The sequence below is a fragment of the Polistes canadensis genome, unplaced genomic scaffold (assembly GCF_001313835.1).
Source record: "Polistes canadensis isolate GaletaPanama2010 unplaced genomic scaffold, ASM131383v1 scaffold_271, whole genome shotgun sequence".
Lineage (NCBI taxonomy): Eukaryota > Metazoa > Arthropoda > Insecta > Hymenoptera > Vespidae > Polistes > Polistes canadensis.
The window spans coordinates 175,563-196,924 of NW_014569818.1; the positions used below are offsets into that span (position 1 = coordinate 175,563).

Below are 21,362 nucleotides of genomic sequence, written 5' to 3' on the forward strand. Positions count from 1 at the left end.
GAGAGAGTGAGAGAAGCATACAAAATGCTAATTTATTAGAATCGTCTAAGAAATTTCTTTTCTTCCCTTTATCACTTTTACGTGCATTACATTTGTTATTTTATGTTATTTTTTACTGATTAATATAATACATTATAGAAAAAGATAATAATAGAACAGTACGTATATCGTATATTATTTAATAAACATAAATATATTTCAAATTAAAAATATTCTATATACATGTTGTTAAAAAAAAGTAATGAAAAACTTTCGGGACGAATGAATATTTTTAAAATGTCTACGAGATAATGCGTAATTTTATCGTACCCAACGCGTGATATTGTCATTTTCTATTTCAAAATAATTATTATTTCGAAAGAAATTTATACGATTTATTGTATTATTTTTTACATATATGAAAAATATAAGTAATAATTGTGCAATATTCATTACGAGATGTCTCTTCGCATTTAATTCCTGAAAATTGTAATTTTATATTTTCCTGTAAAGCAAAAATATAATCGCGATGTGTGTTACACCTACTATCGTTGTATATACGTATGAATGGAAAAATTAGTAATATATCTTCTTTCTCTATCTTTCAGAATGTCCTCTTTTGCAATCTATTCGTGATTATATATTAACTCCTATCGGTATATGCCGATTTTATATGCTACAAAATCAGTAATGGCAAAATTAAATCTTTAAGATATTTAATTATACTAAAAAAGAAAAGAAAAGATGGAGAAATAAAAAGAGTAATTGAAAATTTTATTCAATATGTGTATAATATCGTTGACCTAATTAAATTATTAAAAATTCCAAGACTGAATAATAATAATCAATTGTTTAATAAAAATATGTCGGTACGATTTCCAAGACGTAGAAATAATAAAAGAAAAAAAAAAGTTCTGCAGGAGATTGGAATCGGTTGAACCAGGTCGATCGATCTCTCTCCTTATTACAATAAATCTCGCTAAATCATGAATTTTTTTCTGATCCGGTGATTGAAACACCAGAAGTAGCAGAATGGTGAAAACCGAGCCTCCTTCATAAACTTTTAATATCACAGTTTAACGATAATCCCGTTTACTGACAAAGGCAATAGCACTTATGTCTTTCTATATATATATCCTATGTATCCACCCACCTACATACACAAACTCACTTTTATATGAAGAAATATTAAAGAGAACGTATCATGTCGCGCAGTTAAACGCATCTATTAACCTAATTAATTACCATTACTCTTTGGGCCTGGGTCGCGTACCTGCCTGTCGGTGCAAGAAGATAAGTGAAGAGTACACGTAGAATCGTAGATACAAGAAAAACGTCTTATCTGGATAAAAATCACTAATCATTTTTACGTAATCGTTGGAAATCAAATTTAATATGATGACCCAAATGTTATCTTCGTTTCGATCAATTAACGATAACTAATGAACAAAATTGTAATTCTTGTGATATCAGAAAAATATTTAAAAAAAAAAAAAAAAACCATAAAAATTATCGAATACCGATATAAATAGAGAGAATTAAATTTATATCGTGTAATGATCGTCTCGAGCAGGAAGGAATCTTCTTAATTTCAGTCAGTGACAAGATTGTCTTCTTTTTCTCCAATCTCGTTTTAACATTCTGAAGCAATACGATTAGCGCGAAAGCCAAGAAAAATGTCTGGATCGTTAAAGGTTCGTCCCCTTTCGTACGATGACGAAAGTTTAACGGTTCAGAATTGAATTCGATCGAACGACAGGGTTTGGCGAAGCTGTTAAGGAAAAACGAGTGGAAGGAACAAGAAGAGAATGGAAAAAAAGGAAGCTGAGATACACCTACAAGGTGAAAAAGTATCGAGATTCTTCGGCTACGGAAAATTGGATTTCGTGTGCTAAAAATGAACGGTCCAAGAGTGTCGTTGTGGAAGAAAAGTAGGAAGAGAGAAAGAGATGGGGAAACTGCTGGAGGAGAGGACGCTCTCTTTTTCTCTCGTATCTCCCCTCCTCCATCCCACCCCACCCACCCACTCGCACATCGAATCTCTTTCGCAGAGAAGCAGCTCTTACATAAGCGGTGCGGTACGGTACGGTACGGTACGGTACGGTACGGTACGGTACGGTACGATATGGAATGGTACGTGTGATACAAGCACTGGACGACCAAAGTACCTTGCTTCTTTTCGTCCTTGGAAATTGAAAATTGGGTCGTAAAAGCGGTAACGAAAATGTTTCTCCGAAGCTTGTGCCTACCTGAAATAATTCAAAAGCCGAAAAAGAGAGTACCAAAATAGATTTCTAGAAGGAACACCTATCTATGTAGATACTTTCTTACCCAAATCTTTTCAACCTTTACGCTTTTCAGGGTATACTGTATTGTTCTTACTTTCGCATAATTTCGACTACATTTTGTTCTTCACCGAATGAATTATATCTCAAAGAAAAAAGAACGTCACTTTAATGGTTTTTTTTCGTACACTAACCTTGACGTACTTGGTTGTTTAGGAAAATTCTATAGTAAACCTTGGATTCTATTTTTTCAATAATGAAAAGATCGTACATTCTTTATGAACAGTATGCTGTCCATATCACAGTTGAGCCACGTGAAAACGAAATAATTGGGAAGACAAATTTATTTTGTAAATCTTGCAAAGTCGTAAAACTACCAGCTACAAAAGCAAAATGATCAAAGGTAAATCAGGCATAACAAGGCCAACCAAAAGAATTCCGATTAGACATGCGTATAGTGGCATACTGTTAGTTTTAGTAAAATTCTATAAATAGCTATAGATAATAAATCTTTATTATCTCTATTAACAAATGTTTTCTTCACGGTTATAAAAGAAAGGAAATATTTTACAGCTTTTACCAACTGTGGAAAAAAAACAATAGTAGATATCTTCAATTTCGATCTCAACTTCTTCCATTCCTATTCAAAGTTTCAAAAGAAACGGAAAAACTAAAAGAAAAATACAAAAAATATAAAATCAGATGAAAAAAATGGGCAGGACAATAAAATACGAAACAAATTTAGAAGGAAAAAACACATCAAAGGATTAGGAAGGATAATAAAATACGAAACATATTTACAAAAAGAAAAAAGAAACATCTATAAATGGTCAAGATAATAAAATAAGAAAAGATGTTAAAAAAGGAAATAAAGAAAAAGAAAAAGATGGAATGTAACAATAAACTATGTCAATATTTGGCATCTATTTCAAGTACATTCGTTCCTCGTTCTACCTATTTTCTTTTTCCCTTTCTCGAATGGCACGTAGAAAGATCCAATTGAAAAATCCACAGTTTCTAAATCAAGGAAGAGCAGTGGAACTCTTCGCCCCCAATAAACTCGGTAGATCGAAAAAGTTTTCCTGAACGGTGGCAACGCCGCTGGCAGCAATGTTACCCGTACGTGGGCTCCAACTTCGATTTAATTGCACGTCAATTATGCATACTACCGCGGAAAATTGAGTTTTGGTCATTAACTCGATGGGGACGAAAGGCTTACAAATAGACATCAGTTTACTGTATTCGCTATATTTATACCCGCAACTCATTGCAATGAACGTTTTCTTATTAACTACTCTCTCCTCCTCCCCAACCCCCCTCTACAGCCCAGCCCTACACCCCTGCTCTCTCTCTCTCTCTCTCTCTCTCTCTCTCTCTCTCTCTCTCTCTTTCTCTTCGATTTTAGTCTAATGAAAATTTTCAATGAGTAATAATGTATTCTGCCGTTTTCAATCTACGTAATTATATTATATTATTATGTATTATTATATCGTATAACATCAAATATTACTCGTCGCGTTGTTCTCGATCGAAAACATAGAAATGACAGCTGAATCAATAACACACAACGACTGAAACGCACTGGAAAGTATTACGTATAAGTAAATACAACGTAAAATATTATACCGTAATGTATTAGCGAGTTCCTAGTATTGCATAAGAATCTACACGTAATCCCTAATATGGAAAAATTCATTTCATATCATTTCTTCATGTTTTTTTCTTTTTTTTCTATTTTCGCAAAATGATATTTCAAGATAACAGAAATGTCAAGAGTGTTGACATAAAAGTAAGCGAAATATACGTCATACATAATGTTTCATGCATCGACTAGAGACACAGCCGGTCGATAATAAGGATATTGATAACGGGAAGCGGACAATGATCATTAAAGTAAAGAGCAGCCGGTGAAGAGGTGGTATTCATTGCAACTCCTCTTACGCGCTCCTCGAACAAGAGGGTCATCGACCCATAACATAAGTTATACAATTACGTTTTCAAAATCAAACGGCGAAATGTCTAGGTGACGATAGAAGACCATTCTCTTGTTTGAATTCAATTATTTTATTAAATGATAGTGTATATATGAATCGGTCTATTAAAAAAAACGTATTATTACAATTACAATAGCAAAAACAAATTTGGCTGTAAAAATCTTTTGCGGTTAATAAATTATTTTTATAATGTTCTACGATTATTATTTATATTTTAAAGTGAAAGATACCTCTGTAATTGTGACAATAAGCAATTCATTGTTTTCCTATACATTTTTTATATAATGTACTGTACCCTTCTTTTTGTTTTAAATATACCACCGTATTCCCTATTCTATTTATAAAAAAATAATAGCGAGCAATGAAAGAAATGCTATCTAAAAAATAACAAATTCCAAACGAATTGGGTCAAATTAAAAATAAACACTTTTAAGAGACAAAAATCTACAAATAATTAGCTCTAAAAACGCTCTAAAAACGTTTACTCTATATTTCTACGCGAATACAATTTGAATTGATTAAAATGAATTATTTTCCGATCCTTATTTAAATTGGTCCTAATGATTGATAAAATCGCAGCTCGTAAATTACTACTTGGGTTTGTATAGGGACGTTTAACATCGAGGACCACGATTAACGCTCGTTTAACGTCGAGTGAAGAAACTGACGAGAATAGTTAAGAAAAGAATGAGATAGAGAGAGAGAAAGAAAAAAATGAGAACGAAGAAAATTATCTGCAATTTAAGAAAAAAAAAGAGGAATAAGTATGTTGCACGACAAATGGAGCACCTGTTCGCAACAATTATTTCCCTCATTTGGCCTTTACAAGATTTTACTCCTTCTTTTCTTCTTCTTCTTCTTCTTTCTTCATCTTTCTACTCTGAGGAGAAAAATTAGTAATGCTTCTAACACTTAGTGCTAGAATCATCGTTGATTCCTAAGATACGTATTCTTAACGAATTCCATCGTGCACACGGATCTAACGATCGATCGCGATTACATGCCTTGAAGGTTAAACGTGCTATGCTTAAAAGAACTACGAACTCACGTACTTTTCAAATGAGTTGAATTTCAAACGAAGATCTTCTACGAACAAATTTAAAACTGAATCGAGTTGAAAAATACAAATCGTATCGTGTTTTTTGGTATATAGGTATACATATATGCGTATATGTACATATATATATACATAGGTATGGTAAATAATATAAATGAAGGATGAACACAAAATAATCGAAATCGAGAGATTGCCTTTTTACGATCATATTTCCCGCGACAGTTTCTAACGAAAATAGAAATACAGAGAAACAAATATTTACACATACACATACGAAAAAGCATGCGTGCACGTTAAAAGAAAGGGCCAAAACATTCATCGAGGAACATTCATCGAGAAACATTCAATTCCACGAGGATAGGAGATGTAAAATACGTTTCGTTTTGAAAACATTTTCACTCGATATCGGGGGATGTATTTCGAGAGCGTTTCTAGCTCGTTGAAGGACCGTGTCGACTTTTTGATCGACTTTCTCTCTCTCTCTCTCTCCCTTTCTTTCTCTCTCTCTCTCTTTCTTCTTTTCTCTCTCGCTCTTTCTTCGCCTATTTCGTATGCACATATTTTCATGTTTTCACGAAAACCTATGGAAAACCCGTTGCATTTCGTGGTCGTTTCTTTTTTCTCTCTCTCTCTCTCTCTCTCTTTCTCTTTTTCTCTTACTCTTTCCTTCTTTCCTTCTTTCTTTCTTTCACGACTAACCTTCCTCGAGCAACGCAAAGAAGAAGCTTTGCTACGGGTTTAAACTACGTATACGCACACATACATCCATCTACGTATAAACGGAGTATGTAAAATACGTCGGTCGATTGTCTCTTAAAATAAACGAGATATGAAGAATTTTCAACTAGACGACGTTTTGCAAATGATAAGAAAGAATATTTGTTTAGTTATTATTTTATTACATAATAATAATAATAATAATAATAATAATATATCGTTCACTTTGTTAATCCTCTATGACCAAATTTTTAATCCATTTGAAAATGAATAATTATTTCATACGAAAACAGTTTGTTTGCAAAAAATACTGTATTATCCTTTTGAAATCAGGTATATCCGAATCTCGAAAATTACTCACCAAAATATCGTCTTATTGATGATACAAATTTGTAACGTTATTTTATTTTTGAACAAATAAATAATTTAAAAATGATGAAAAGAAAAAAACATTCAACTACACTTAAAGGATTATAAATAAATAAAAACGCATGACTTTAAAGTTACATATCCGTTAGAGAAGTTTAAAGGGACAGATACCAAAATTATTACTGTTCTTAGCAGGATTTACTTTACATACTACACGTTTGGGTTTTAAAATATTAGACGTTTAATACGGTGTTGCAGGTATGGAGAAGTAGATAAAAAAAATCATATAAGAGAGCAAGAGAAAGATATATACTAAAAGAGGATGATGATAGTGCAGGTGAGGAGCAAGAAAGATAGAAGACACGAGCAAAAGGAAGAAACGAAGCAATCTGCCTGAGTCAACCGGTCTGACCACATGTTTGCCAGGAGTCGCTATGTAACCGGATGGGAACTTCGACTCAGAACCGTAAGCAAGCTCCGTTGAGCCGCGCTTAGACCAAAGAACAAATCGATCGAACCGAGTACTCACCGTTTATTTCGTCGACATTCTCCAACTAACCTCTTTTACTTTTTCCATTTTATCCCTTCCGGCAATCGACGTTTTAACCCCTAGAAGACAATCTATTGAAAAAAAGAAAGAGAAAGAAAGAGGAAGAGATTGTCTTCGTTTCTTTTCCAAACCTTTTCGAGACCTTCTAGCTAGAAAATTCGAAAAACTAAAACGTGACTTTCTTTTTCTTCTTCTTCTTTTTTTAGTTTGGCTATACTTTCAATAGATTTCATGTAGAAAGATTTATAAATTTAGAATTAAATGGAGAAAAAATATCGTAACAAAATTGTTTTTTTTTCCAAACAAGCAACAACATGGCAAACGAACGAAGAGTGAGAAAGAATGAGAGAAAGGGAACACTGATTTATATATGTAAGAGAAAACGTGGTTTATATATCTAATCGTGCAACCAATAATCAATAAACTTGTCCTATAGATGTGCATATAATGTATATGTATTTTAGTTCGATAGATATCTATATGTGTATATATATATAGATAGATATTCGCACGAGATACAAGTTACTCCAGTCGAGTGTCCGATTCGATCAAACGACAAAAAGGATTGATGGCGTCGAGGATGTGTACAACGAATTACAGCTATCTGACCGTAACAAGCACGTACAATATACAACGGTACGCTCGCGCTGGTTTGACCATTTAAAATTTAAATACCCGCGTCCGAACGCACTGCAAATACGCGTTCTTTCACGGCCGCAATCAACGCACGTAGATATACATATATACGAACAGAAAGATCGATGGATGTGTTCTATTCTCTAACCAGGAAAATAAATAGAAAAAAAAAAGAGAGAGAGAGGGAGAGAGAGGGGGGTGGGAAGGGAGTATAGAAGAAAAGATAACAACAAAATATTATCGGTTTCAATCGTAATGATAAGCGTGTCATGTTTGCAGGTGAAATCGATATGTTAGATATATCTAATCTTGATCTTGAATATGTATCGCTTAGGTATTCTTTTCACGAAAGAAAAAAAAGAGGGATAAAAAAAGAAAGGGAGATAAAATCGATAAGCTCTAAATAGTCGCCATAATAATTCGTTTAAACGATACAACCTTGAACGGTGATAAGAATCTATTCTAGTTTCAAATAAAACTAATTCCAAATGCATTCATTAGAAAAGAATATAATCAAATGATTTATATCTATTCAAAATATATTTTTAATAGATCGAAATGTAACAGAATTGCCTTGAAATTTTCTTTAATTATATATAATAATAATAATAATAATAATAATATAATTAATGTTAATTATTTTTTGTATATACAAATTATATGGAAAATGCCTCTCGCTGCAAAAGTAGATATAAATCGAGATCGAGAAATTAGTTTGTGCACATTAAAATGAAGAAGCAAGAGCACGAAAAAGATCTGATTCGAATGGGATTTTGTAAATGTAACGGCAACGTGACGGATTTTAAGTTGGATAATGAGAATTCTCGAGGATGAGGAAATGAAGAGAAAAGAAAAGAAGAATCCCCGTTTTAGAATCCATGGCAATTAAAAGCGAGACAAGGTAGAGAGAAACCGAGAACGATCCTGGTAACGGTCCAGCTCGGACTTGTATCAGGACAAACTGTTACGAGTACGAGTACGGTAGACACGTACGTAGTTAAGCTACCGCATTCGCGGACGAAAATAGTAGCGAATGGTACTGAGAGAGAGGGAGGTAGGTAGGTAGGTAGATATGGGGTTTGATGGGGGCTGGAGGATGGCTGTTACACTTCGTAGAACGAAATCCTCTTTGAAATCACAGCGATCACGTCCGACGAATCCTACCCTTCAGCGTGTTTTCGTATACGGGTTGCTAATAAAAATAAATAGAAAGGACTGGTAAACGAAAAGAAAGAAAATGATGACAAAGAACGCAAAGGAAAGCAAGAGAGAGGAACATTAACGTAACGAGTTATATCTAGGTAATCAATATTTTATATAAAAAGCACAACCCTTCCTCTATTTACGCGGATAATTTTTTGCCCGCGGTTTTCCCCTTTTTTTTTTTATATCATTTACGCGAAAGAAAATCATATAAATAGAATCGGCCGATAAGAAGGAAAAAGAAAAAAAGCTGAAAGAAAGTACAGAAATATCTATTTCATATATTTTTCTCAAAAAAAAAAAAAAAAAAAAAAAAAGAAAAATAACGATGAAAATTTCGCAAAAGCAATAACATACATATATTTCGCATTCGTTGTCGGTGTTGTTAATATAATCCATAATAATAAACCTTTTCTTTTCAATTTTAAAATACGTTTTATGTTTGAGCGTTAATGAATTTTTGCTTCGAACACACATTTGACATAACAAAATAATATTTCTCTGAGCCGTGTATAGAAAATTCGTGTAAATAGAGGGATTATTTATAGCGTATAAAAAATATTGCATAAATTAAGAAACAAAAAAAAATAAAATTACCTGATCAGTTTGTAAGATAGTAAACGATCATTCGACTGAAATTCTATGATATTTTTTGACAGATCTTCCGACCGATCTTTATTAAAAGAGAAAGACACACGAATTCTAAACAATTCTAACAAACGACTTTATCTTAAGATCCTCGTTGACAAGTATTTTTGAGATTGTCCTCATTTTTCGCGAACGCGTACAAATATACATATATTCAAATGGCATACTATTATACTATATGAATATTGAATTATACTATATGAATATATACGCATTGGTATCGTACACAGTAGTAGATAAATGATATATAAAACGAAGAAAAAGAGAAAAAGAGAGAAAGATAGAGATGACATGAGAGATGATCGATCTCGAAGGTAAAAGCGAGAAATTTCGATAATTCGTGAAATTTATGAGACTACGCGTGTCAGTAAAGTACGACGAAATAAAAATACAACTGTATGTATATGTATAAAACGACCATATATAAAAGAAATCTGAAGGAATGGAAATGAAAATGAAAAGTTTCTGAAAACAAGTCGATTCGAAAAAAATGGATAAAAATATGTAGTAATCGATACTTGATAACGATGTTGAATATCGAATGTTGCTAATAAGAGAGAGGAAAAAAAATAAGAATGATATTAATTCAATAATCAACCAATTAAATATAGCTTGTTAAATATCACCAAATTGTATACCCTTATCTATTGTGGAAAGGTATTACGTTTGGTGAGATTATACAGCTCGTGGGGTCAATTAAGAGAGAGTGGTTCGATGTCGATCTTCTAAAAACTCTCTCGATTCGTATTAAAATAACGATAAAGTAGAAAAAGAAAGGTGAAGGAAGAAAAAGTAATGTCGATGTAAGAGAACCGGGAGTGGGCGGAGGTAAGGCTCGTAGGGTTACGTTAGCATAATTAATCGTAGAGGCGCAAACTAACCAAGTAGAAGGTAGAAAGAATCTTGAGGAATTAGGAACAAGCTTTGACACGACGAACGATCAATCAAGTCGAACCTCGCGGAAAGTAATTCTTTTAAAACGTTTTTGGGAAAGAAGACCCCCGGACTATTGCGAAGGATACTTAGAAAGTTCATTAAAGCAAAGTGAAAATCGCGTAATGACCGAGTTTCGGCTTACGCTCTAACTTTTCGTTTGTCACGAGAAGGCGAGTTACTCCTAGTTGGGTTGCTCACGGTTAAATACAAAGGACCGAGAAAACGCATTTAACGTAACATTGTTTCCCAGTTTCTCTCTCTTTCTCCTTCTTTCCTTCTTTTTTCAAATAAATCCGAAACAAGTCAAGCTTTCTAAAGTTAAAATTATAAACATTAACCCTACCGATGATATTTTTATGCTATACTATATTCGATCAAATGATCAACCTTTAACAAAAAGAATTGTAAACGTAAATAATTGTCGATTTGGTATTGGCTGAAATAATACAACAAATTATTGGGTAATAATAATAAAACATTATTTATCATTATAGCAATGGCTAAATCAAATGGAAAAAAGAAAAAACAATAAAATTTCAATTACGAATTTAAGATTGTTCGGTCGTTAAATAGATATAAAAAGAAGTAAAAAAATAATAGAGAACTTAACGAGAAGAAGAAATTATCGTTAGACGCGGTAGGCGCTCAAATAGCATTGATTTTTCCAATGAAAATTACGATAACGGCGCGTCGTTACGAAACGCTTAGAAACGCTTGATCGCCGAAACGAACGAACACCGGCGGTACACCTGTTTATGTAGGTCGCATGAGAGAGCCCTATCACTCGTACATCTGGGTTACGTAGTGGTAAATACAGTCCCCTCTCTCTCTCTCTCTCTCTCTCTCTCTTTGTCTCTATTTCTCTTTCTCCTGCCTCGTGAAGCCGGCACGGAACAATTTTCGATCGCACTTTACACCGTCGTCCACGATACGTTCCGGATAAGACTAATGACCATCACCGGCTAAGGTAGAACTAAGGAACGTCAACGTATCGATCGATTTCTTTTTCACGAAGGTCTATCCACTTTTCTAAATAACGAAAATAGAATAAAAAAAAAAAGGAAAAAAAAAAACTAGCATAAAAAGAGAGAAAGTGTTAGGTAGTTAAAACTCACCGATGACAAAAAGAAAAGATGAAAACGATGATAATCTTCTCTTTGAAGATATTCGTAAGCGTGCGACTCGCTTGAACGTTGTCGAGCGATGAAAGGGGGCGTTGCGTGGTTCAAAAAGTTAAAGGAGAAACGTCAGGCAAGACCAAGCTCAATGTCAAGGCGATCGAGGTAAACGTCCTGGACAATACGAGCAGAATCAAAAGCAGGAACAGGAGCACGACCACCAGACACTCAGAATGAAAAAAGATCTTCGTCAAAAGTCTTCGATATGTTTTTCCTTCCTCATGATTCCGCTAACGTCGTATGCAATAGACACTTTCCGCGTGACACAATACACACTCGCTTACGTCGAACTACTAACTATTAATAATTGTAAGATTGCGGAGGCGCGCGCGCGCACACACGTTTCTGTTATTTCTCTAATCAAAGAGAGAGAGAGAGAGAGAAAAAGAGAGATGGAAAGATTAAAATAGTGAATTTTTGTTAAATGACACGCGCGCTTCTCTAGCTATTAAATTACTACAAGGATGACATGAAAATTTCTTATTTCTGTCTGTCTCTCTATTTCTCTTTCTTCCGTCTTATCGGACAAACGACTGTTCGTTTTCGGAGAAAGTAAGGCAAAATGAATGAAATAAAGACAGACGAAGGAGGACAGCGAAGAGCAGAGAACGCTAATGAAATTCTCCAGGAATGAAACACGTGGTATCGTGGTTAAATTAGTTTCGAACGTTTCTTCGTTTCTTTCTTTCTTTTTTTCGATCGATCGATTGATCGATCAATCGTTCGTTCGTTCGGTAATCTCTACCGCTATTCTCGTTGACCTGTCAATGGCACGCGAGTTTTCCCACTGTCCTCCACACAATTGAAACCACTCCGTTACAGCCAAACGGTGCAATATCCGCGCCGCGACTGCCTTTCCCCGTTCAACCGAACGTGATTAATCCCCCACTCCCCCTCCTCATGAGAACGAACCGTCGCGAACGCCATCGAGCGCCACCGTGCAATGAAGTCGCGCATGCGTACCCTATCCTTGATCTTCCTGCGATATCAAAAATACTACTTATCGAAATTCGTCTTACAGGTCGATACCGATACGCGCGATATCGAAAAGCTAATATTTTGTTTTTCTTTTATTTTCATTTCCCAATAATTGAAAGACTCGTCAGTAATGAGAAATCTGCCATGTTAAATATCATGCGTGTATACTGGCGACACATCATCGATGAGAATATGAAACAATGGTAACCAAATTGATTTGAAATGTAATAAATACTTTATGTACTTTTGTTTCTATATTATCCATTCCACAGATCGAAACGAAATGGCTCAAACTAGGAACACACACACTTATCCCGAGTAATCGCGAGGAAAGAAATCGAGCTGTTACGAGTAAGCCGTTCCGCGGATTTAAATTCTAATTCGAGATAGGTCTGCTACGATGCTAAGGGATGGTTAGAGCAAGGAGGGCGGGGGGTAAATTCGTTGGGCGAAGCGAACTACTAATGCGTTTCCGTCAGTCGAAGACCCCGAAGGAATTTGTAAATTCGACGGTGGAAGTTTTAATCGTCCATCAGGGAAGAAACGAGGGGCACGAACTTTTCGCATAGTAATTCTTCCTCCATTCGCGCGGAACCTTTCACCAAGCCATGCTCGCTGACCCGAATTTAACACGAACGACTTCGAACGTGCAGTCTTTAGTATATTTTTTTTTCTTCTTCTTTTTAATATATTTACTTTTTCCAAGAGACAGAGAAAAAAAAAACAAATTTTTCATTGAAACACTAATTACATAGTTACATAGATTCGGCTTTTAATATCACGAGTAAGATTGAAATTGCAACGGGATAATCATTTTCATAAAAAGATCAAATCAAGACACCTTAGATGGGTAGGTCTGAGTATAAGGTTGAACGTTCGTTTGAACGATTATCGAATTTGTTCCGACTTATTTCGCGCGCTTTCTCTCTCTCTCTTTCTTTCTCTTATTCTTTCTTTCTCTTATTCTGTCTATCTCTTCGCGAAGTAAAACGAACGAACGTGTAAAAAGAAGCGAGAGCTTATTGGCTTGTCTGGTGTCGGACCAAAGTCCTCCTGTCGTCGCCTAGCTTTTCAAGAGAAAATATAGGACTAAAATCGTCTCTGCAAGGTGCTTTTTCTTGTTGTCGTTTATCGATTTGTCTCACAATAAATCACGCGATAGTATCGTTGACCTAAAAATCTCAACACGTATGAATCTTTCGGTCTATTTTCTCTATCAATTTTTGAACGAAGGAAAGAACGACGAGTAAAGCACGATCTTTCAGTCCATCAAAATCGAACGAATAAATGTTAGGAAAAAGAGACGAATTGATTGTAATAAAAAAAAAAAAAAAAGGAAAAAACAATAAAAAGAAATATTATATGTATTTATACTGATATTTTTCAATGACTATATCTAAAGATGCTAGCGTTGCGTCAAAGCACCGTTAAAACTCCTTTAAAATGTATCAGAAAAATAACGGAAGCGTTATACCAACACAACAAACAAACATCGGTCTCTCATCAATGAGAAATGCAGTTGCAAATTATATACACAATGCTTCCATTCTAATCTATACGCGAGGAGACTCCAGCGCGTGCACGTGTATGCGCACCTGGGGAAATCAGACACTCCGCGTTGCTAGCATGATAAATGCCAAACCAAAAGCACTATGGATAACTGTGTCACCGTAGAAAAAAGTCTAAATCATGCTAACGCACGGGAGAAGATAACGTACCTTTGACGTTCTAAAACGATGATAATAACACGCTAATTCGCGCTTATATACTCCGACGCTTATAATTAATCTTATTCACTCTAATTGCTCCCTTTTTCTACATAAATATCACATAGAAAAAAAAATTATTATGCGTTAATCACGCACACTTGCAATAAATCAATTATATTACATGACGTATTACGTGACCAACGCAAATGATCAAGCCTTTACAACAAGATCGAACAAAATAAACGGAAAGAACCAAAACAAACTATTAGTCAAGAAGAATGTGTCATTAGAAATCGATTAAACTCTAAAATATTTATTAAAAAAAAAAAGAGAAAGTGACCTTCCACCCCTCCGTTTTCTTCCTTCTCCTTCTTTTTCTCCTTTTTGCTTCTGTCCCCTTCTTCCGTCATCCTGCATACACATTCATGTTCTCCACCAAAAATCTCGCCCTTTCTTTTTCTGCTCCTTTTATTATCTTTCCTTCCCCATTTTACACCCTCTCTATCCTTTTCTCTCTTATACCAAAAGATATACAAAAAAATATGTTTGCTTAGTGATTCTTTGTTCGGTATAAAATTCGAAGAAAACAAGTTGACAAAAATGACACACAACATTTCAATATTTACCTAACATGAAGATCCCTTCCCTTCCCCCGGTAGAACTATACCTTAATTTAAATATTTAAAGTGTATGTTCCTTCACGAAGAAAAAGAATACTGAACTTTGTAATCCTCTTTTAGGAGAAATTATTTACTTAAATAAAGATATCGCAGCGGGTGCACTCTATAGCTGCGTTTGTTAACAAAAGATCGTTGATGGAACCGATAAACACGTTTCAATAATGGGTCTCAAAAAAGCGGTAAACTTTCTCTTCTTTGATAAAAGGAATTGATGGTAGAGAAAAAAGACCCTTGAGTTTATTCCCCTACTCTATGTTCCTCTGTTCCAATTGGTCATCCTTGTTTTATTTGTTAGTCATTGGCTTGTTAGTTTAAATCTTCCTCCAATGGAAACATTCCTCTAGGATTAGGCAACATAAACAGAAAAAAAGTGGGGTTTTGTACTATTCTAGTAGATGTAGCCTACCAAACTTTACTCTAAACTCAAACTCCGCCTGCATTCTCAAAAGTGAAAAAGAAGGAAGGAACTTTAGGATATAGAGTGGGGTAGGACTTCCCTTACCACATTATAAAAGCAGCAGCGGTAATCGAAGCTAAATCAGTTGCTCCGTTTTCTAACATTATCTTAGTAGCTCTCTTACTCGAATTACAGAGAGTAAATTAAAACTGCCATATTTTGGAGTAACTATCAAATTTTGTCGTGTTGTGTTGTGTTTTTGTAATATTCAAGAAAATATTAACACACAAACGAATTACTTCGTTTGCTCCTACCCATCGCTTAATTTTGGATCCGATCAATCTTGTGGTGTGTTCTTCCTGAGCTGATAATATTCGCATAGGAAACTACGAGAAAATTTATTTGAAAAAGTGACCTGTCCTCGTCGACATATCAAATATTAAAAAATACATTTAAAAAAATGAAAAAACAAAATCTAAACATTAAGTAAGTATTAAACCTTTTTTAAAAATCTGTTTGAGTTGATGTTATGATTCGTCGGTAAAATAAATCGATTTTCTTGTGTAAATTTATTTTCTCGGTTCTTTCGTGCTTTTTATTTTGCTGCAAAAAGTATCTGAATATCGAAAAAAATATCCAAATGAATATCAAATAACTGTTATTTTTTAACCTGATAAATCGGACTAATAGCTTCGTAAAAGATTATTTAGAATTCAAATCTAAGCGATATTATTTCCCTTCTTAATTATTTATATTTTACACAAAATTCACAAGAATTTTCATTTATTAATTTTACAGAATAAAGATTATAAAACGCAAAAACAAAACAAAAGAACAGCGATCGTTATACGGATGTGTTGTATGTGATTATACTAGCCTTCGAAAATATAATGTAGTGCGACACATAGACAGATATCATCGAACACTGAAGAAACCATTTTTATGTTGTAGTAAGTTAACAATTAATAAATTTTATTGATAATTCTTTTCTTTCTTCGATTAACGTTAACCACAACGCGTCAACGATAGTTACTACGATCCATTAAATTGCATGTCTTTTCTTCATACTTTTGTCCCTTTTTTCGGAACACTTTGTTTAAAGATAAGAGAATGGACCCATGTTCACCAACATAGAGAGTCTTTTTACAACGTTCTCCTAGCTTTCGTTATTTTTTATTTTTTGTCAAGAATGTCACACGTTTCTGGTTTTATAAATTAGATAGAATTTAGTTCACATCTCATCTCTCTCTCTCTCTGCCTTTCTTTTTTTCCTTCTTTCTTTTCTTACTCTATTTGTATTCGTTTTCTTAGATAAACGAGAATGTATTAGTTCATCATTAACATCGTAAATTTTCAAATTAAAATAAAAAATTCCCTAAGTTTTATTTTTCATGATTTATTATTCGGAATGTGTAAAATAGTAATCGATAATCTGAATAATAAACTCTTAGATCGTTCTTTTGCATGTTTATATTTAATTTAAAGTAAACTATTGTAAAACTCCAAAACGGCTGCGACGATCGATAAGTATAATTATCCGAAGTGAGGTCGATTATGTAGTAGTTCGTTTTACTTCCTTGAAATTCTTGATCTTTTATTATTTCAAGTCTAACAATTGGAAATTATATCAAATCCTATCAAATCTTTCAAAATATATTTATAAATATATTTTATTGGCAGATAAAAGATTTTGGACGAAATGGGAAAAGAAAGAGCATTTACAAACCAAAAAGAAAGTGCATTTACGAAGCAAAAAGAAAGTGCATTTACGAAGCGAAAAGAAAGTGCATTATGATCCTAAAAGACAAGTGAACTCCAAATTGTCAACAAAAAGATTGAAAAAAATTTCAGCTGAAATAGAACAAGAAATTTTAGAAGAAAAAAGAAGAAGAGCAACAGAGCAAATTCCGGAAGTTACAGTAATTATCAATCTATCGAAAGAAAAGCTTAAAGATTGTAATGATGGGATATTACGTTTTTTAGATAATTTTGATTTTGATACTATGCCAAGAGCAAAATAGATTTAATTTTTGAAATTTATATGCTAAACTGTAAATTTACAAAATTTTGACTTATATGCGAAAAGACAATAGTAAAACAAGTATAAAAATGAAGCGGATAAAGTTATAGCCGAGATCACATAAGCTTTATTTATTTGATGGAATACGTGTAAATGTTCGTTACACATTGTTCATATTTTTGGCGACTACTTATATTATTTTATCTCTTATTTTATTTTATTATTTATTACATCATTTTATAGAAAAAGTTTCGAAACCAAATCTATTAGTTTCTTCTACGCATACAGTTATGAGCGACTCATTTATCGAATCCATTAATTTCATTAAAAGAATAGAGATTATGTACAAATATAAAAAAAGATTACGTACAATGTCTTATCATTTATTAGTCTAATTGTTTTTTAATGGTGTGTAGCTCATTAATCGTTTTGTTACCACGGGCCGCTTTTGCGTTCTTCAAATTTTATGTCGAAAAATGGAAGCACATTTCATCGATACCGACAATGGTATTGAGTCACTCAGCTTTTTTCAATCATATTTTTTTGAAAACCCTCTTGTAGCCAAACAGTTAATGACATGTTTTTTAAATATGATAAGTTAAATATCACTTAATAGTTGTGATACTTAAATATAAAACTATTTTAAATGTAGAGTCAATATGAGATAATCACTTCAGGCTAATATGAAATTAATTACTTTGACCTGCGTAAAACTAAGATATTGTGTATTATACTTTAATATTAACTAATATACATTGAACTGTTTTTCTTTAACGGTATAAATCTAATTAATCTTCTATTAATTGTAAGATATTAATTGTTTGAAAGAGTATTCAAAAATATTGGAAAACGTTAATGCATGCGGATAATGCTTTTAAGATATAAACATTGTCAATATTATTATCCGATATCAAATTATATAAGACTTGCTTAAAAAAAAAACAACATTTGTTGGTATTAACAATGAACTTGTACAACTTTAAAAAGTAACAGCTCAATTTTTAGAATTAAGAAACGACTGTGCACAATATAAGACTGATTTTAATACATATATATAAATATTTTTCTAGTTTTTTACCAATGGTAATATTGTTGATGTAGTTTTATTATAAACAAAATAAAAAAAAAAGAATTTGTACATTAATAATTTAATTTCTTACTTACTTTCATCCTACTTTCGTCTACTTTCACCTACATTCGACATTTCCTAATTCTATCCTTAATAAACAATTGTAAAATGTTACAAACATAAAAAAAGTTTTAACATTGTAAAGAAATTTTATTATATTCGAAATCTCATATACGAGAAAATAAGAAATTATTTCTCCATTCTATCATCCTTTCGTTTGTCTCATTAGGACGATCAAATGAATCTTAAAAGTACCGATAAGATAAAATATCTCTATCGATCAATAAATCCAGAATACATTTATATATGTTTCCCTCTAAGTTAAATACAATATGTTTTAGAAATTTCCAAGTAACATTCCATCCAAGGATAATAAGCTCCGGTAAAATTCACGAACCACGCGGGAATTCGAATTCACCCGCTAATTATTTGGTTGTTGAGTATCCAACGAACCATAACTACTCATTCTCCGGTTCGTTAGCATTTGTCCCATCGACGCTTCCTCGCCCTCTCTATCTCTCTTGCCCTACTCTTTTACTCCCTTACTACTCGTTTCATTCACCCTTTTGCAAGAGAGACAAGATAATTACTTGTTCGATCGTAATACATGTAACGCGCGTCTCACATTTTACATGTATCGAACGACATTAGTTACATGCCCGTGATTTTAAAACAGTTAATTAAGCGGCAATATTTATTGTTGAATTTATATTTATATTAAATCATTTTTAATAACATTTTTCTTACAATTTTAATTCTAATAAACACTTTTCATTATTCAAGTTAAAATGAAGAAAAAATAAGGAAAAAAGCAACGAAAATATGATATCTATGAAAAATAAAATAAAATTTTACAATATACTGTTAGTACTATTTGAACGAGAAATCTACAAATAAAACGTTGCGTTTAGAGAAAGTTCTACATCGTCGTCTAAACAATAGCATTTTTATCTTGTTGTCAAAATATTTGAACAATTCTTAATTAAAGAATAAAGTTATTTAAATAACGAATCAACATATCATACAATAACATCAATAAATTTATAATTGTTCTTTTTTTCTCTATCTACAAAAAAGTTCATTTTCTGATAACTTAATGGAGAGTTCTTCCGAATCCCTTTCTTGACCGAGTTTTTGAGTTTCCCTAAGGACGTAGAGAGAAGCATTAATAGGAGTATGATACCGTATACCCTGATAAGATCCATCGTTTGCGAGTGCTATGAGAACCTGTAAACCTAAACGAGTACTACTTAACTTGAAACTTTCAAAACCCTCTTATAGTTCCTATTCCATTTAACAATTGCACTGAAACGTCAGATATTACATTACCCTGGTTTTAATTTTTACATTTCTCTATTCACGCGCTATCTAATACCTGCGATTAAAAACATTCTTTTTGTTATATAAAATCAAATGATTTGAAACAATATTATTATTATTATTATATAGTATAGATATCGAAAAAATGCATAAAGACGTGTATGAATTTCTCTGAAATTATTGGTAAAATATAAAAATTGTCTGGCTACTAAAATTAATAGATAGTATTTAAATGTTACAAAATTAAGACTGAGATATAATCTTATAATTAAAAAATTATAAAAAAAAATTGCTAAAAGATATTTAAAATCGTATCAATCTCGATTTATAATCTACATCGTTCATCTTAAAATCCAACTGTATAAATCTTGACGCATGTCCTGAGCGTCCTGTCATACGAGGAAAAATTCTGTTCTCCATTGCAGAAGAGGCTAAAGAACTTGAACGATAAATCGCATGGCTTGAAAAGGATCATTTCTTTCCTTCACCTTTACCATATTCGAACGCCAGCTAGCTATTTCATAGAAATGGCAGTCGACAATACAATGACCTTATACCAACTACTCCATTATGTTTCATGATTATATACCTACAATAATAGCAAATTTACTAATGAAACAAATAATACCGATAATTGAATGACCAAAGTATATATTAGAAATAAAAAAGTTTGAGCCCAAGTACAACGTAATAAGGGAAATGGATTGGTCATGAATAAATTATATAATGATTTATATTTAAAAGCAATCGAGCCAGTAATAAACGTGCAATTATTATTAATTTATCGATCAACGACATTTGAAGTTTTAAGATAATAACTCATATAATAGATGATACTAAAACAATTAAAGAGATGAATGGCGAAATGACTGTGTTGTTGATGAAGAGACGCTATTATTCGTCCTACAAAGAACCGGAAGAATCGTTGAACTCCAAACGCAATGGTGCACCCTCCGACGATTATTTCATGTGTCAAAGTTAACAAGGAGTAACGATTTCCGACGAATTCTTAGGACCACGAGTAAACAGTCTTTAAGTGCAATTTCCAGGCGATCGCTTTTGCAGCCGCACCACTTTATCTCCGTCTAACGAAGCTGCGGTCCGAGATTGCGGCACGTGGAGCATCAGGAACTCGTTAGTGCGTGAAGCATCCAGGTATTTTGGAAACTAACTCCATTTACTAACGGTACACCTACGATCTGTTTGGTACTCTTAACAACGAACGGAAAAGCCACTGCACGTAAATTGAACAAACGTACCGAATTTCGCCTACATTTACACATATAAATACGTATACGTGTAAATAAAATATATGCGAAGAATACTCGATTTCATGTAAGAAAATGAGAATAGTTTAGTAACCATATATACCAAATAAAAAGTAATAAAATTAAAAACAAAATTAATTAATAAGATTTATTTCATTTCGCGCGCATTACTCGATGTTCATTAAGATGAATTAGAAACAATAAGAGAGAGAAAGGGCGACATTGATTTATTGATTCGAACACAATATCATTGAAATTAATATATTCGAAAAAAATCATAATCAATAAAAATGCATCAGTAGAAGCTTC

The 21,362-nt window shown here is 33.0% G+C and overlaps 1 protein-coding gene across 2 annotated transcripts in view; it reads right to left on the reverse strand.

Annotated features, from left to right (window-relative positions):
- The window catches only part of LOC106790933 (putative polypeptide N-acetylgalactosaminyltransferase 9), a 174,376-nt gene extending 161,957 nt beyond the window's left edge, over positions 1-12,419 (reverse strand). For both annotated transcript variants that reach the window (XM_014756209.1, XM_014756212.1), the window contains exon 1: positions 11,490-12,419. The gene's annotated coding sequence lies outside the window, so the exon portion shown is untranslated. The remainder of the gene's footprint in view (positions 1-11,489) is intronic.
- Positions 12,420-21,362: the final 8,943 nt, after the last annotated feature.